This window comes from Rana temporaria, chromosome 6 (genome assembly GCF_905171775.1).
Source record: "Rana temporaria chromosome 6, aRanTem1.1, whole genome shotgun sequence".
Taxonomy (NCBI): Eukaryota; Metazoa; Chordata; class Amphibia; order Anura; family Ranidae; genus Rana; species Rana temporaria.
Window position 1 is genome coordinate 106,803,023 of NC_053494.1, and position 2,370 is coordinate 106,805,392.

Below are 2,370 nucleotides of genomic sequence, written 5' to 3' on the forward strand. Positions count from 1 at the left end.
TGGGGGGGGGGGGAATGAACAAAAAGTATAAAAAAAAAAAAAAAACCCACACACACACACGTCACCCACCCTGCTCGGCCATCCCAAACACAGCAAGCCTTGGATCCCCGAACCTTGAAAGCCCCCCTTTCAAAAATATAAATCGTCAGTGGGGGTTGAAACTGTTCCTAGTACTCGCCACTAACCAGAGAGGGGGTAATGTGGAATCCAGTGGGGCTCCAAGCAGGAATGATGTAAAGATGTCCTTCCTGTTCTAGGAAATAGAACCACCGTTGAAGTAGGGGAAATCAAATGCCACCTGGCTTCTCTGCAGATCAGGAGGTACAGTAGTCAGGCCAGGTTAAAAAAAAAAAAAACTCAGAAGGCCGGGTGTAGTGGCAAAATGTTACCTGCGAACGTGCAGGGGGGGGGGGGGGGGGGGGGGGTGGGTCTCAGGATTGTCACAGGGCAAAAAGGCAACATGGTGAAAGAGGCAGATACCATTGTTGTAGTTTAGGCACAAATAAGTGGAAATCCCAGGATCTGTAGTAATGGGCAGAGGGCAATTTCAAGGAGCTAGTGCTGCTGTCAGTCACCCCTGTGTCTGGGCCAATTTCCATACTGGTCATTCAGCCACGCCATGGCCTTCTTGGGGCTGGGTAGAAGTTGGCCTTGCCATCATGAACACCACGCAGCTTGGTGGGGAAAAGCATAGCATATGGCAGGCCTTCACTGCTGCAAATGAGATGCGCTGGACTTCGGCTGAGAAATCAGTATAGACGGAGATGGTATTGGCATTAAACTTAAGTGGTCCTTTTTCTCTTGCCAGGCATAGAATTGTCATCTTGTCCTGGAAGTTAAGGATCCATGCGATAAAGGCGCATCAGTGCCAAAAATGTCCCGCAGCCAGGAGTACAGAAACTTTTCAGTGTGTGAGCCTTCCGCTCGTTCGGGAAATCAGACGACGCAGAGATTGTTCTTGCGCGAACCATTCTCAAAATAAATTGATTTTGGCACAGAGGGTAGCCATTTCACTTGTAGTAACACACACATTAACTGACAAGGGGTGCACAGTATCTTCTAGGGAACAGATACGTTCCTCCATGCGCCCAGTTCCATCACGTAGGTTATGGACATCCTGTTTTAGGAGAGCAAAGTCCATACGTATAGAAGCAATCCGTGTGGAGAGTGTGCCCTTGCAGTCCTGTATAGCCTGCATTATAGTAGATAGTGTAGGCTCATTAGGGGGAGAATACATGTCCTAGCTTCCCTCATCATGTTGCTGGGAGTCCTGGGACAATAGGGGGTCCACTTGGGTGTGAAAGATAGCAGAGTTGTAACACTCACCAATGTAGCACAGCTCGGGTCAGAGGAGGATGCCTGCAGCGTGTCCGTCTGCCCTGCATGTGTCCCGGCGCCATCTTGCCTCCGGAACTGAGCAGGTTCTGTTGCGGATGGGGGCCAGTATTTCACCATGTTAGCCAGCCTGCTGGGTTCCCACAGCTGTGGTGAAGGATTTGGCACAGTCAGCGAGGCGATAGGACACAGGATAAGGGTAGAATGGGTGTTGAGAGCCAGAGAGGAGTTTCTATGCGGCCACTCGCTCCACCATTATTTTTATTAACAACTTTCTGGCAGCAGATTTTCTTCAAGAATTTGATGGTCCCCCCCCCCCCCATTTTTATTCTATCCTGAAAATGTTTTTAGTCCCTGCTGCTGAGAAACACCCCCATAACAGGATATTACCACCTCTGTGTTTTACTGTAGGAATGGTGTTATTTGGATTTCTGCCTGACATATCATTTGGTGATGAGGCATAATCATTCAATTTTAGTCTCATCTGACCAGAACACCTTCTTCCATGTTGCCTTAGTCTTGAGGGTGGTCAAACTGTTTGGCCTTCACACCAAACAATTACCAAAAATGAGCACACGTGGTTGAAAGTTGAATGCCCTTGCATGGCTTAAGCCCAGACTTAAACCACATTGAAAATCTGTGTAATGACTTGAAGACTGCAGTCCACAAATGGGCATCATTAAATTTAGGCGAACCTGAGCAGTTCTGCAAAGAGTGGACAAATATTGCAAAATGTCTCTATAGATATGCAAAGTTAGTAGAAAAATATCCTAACAGACTAAATCCTGCAATTAAACCAAAATGTGGTTCAACAAAATACCAAACCAAGGGGTGATCTTTTCCAATTAAGCGATTTGGTTTTTTATTTTATTTGCTCTGGCATTCTCACGTGGATGTTAGAAGTTGCAGTAGTAAATACAGATGGATAAAAAAAAAAAAATTCTTCATTTCAGGTTGCAACAAAATTAGATTTTTTAAAGGGGGAGACTGCATTATTATTGCTCATTTTTACTTGACATTAAAATATGCAAGCAG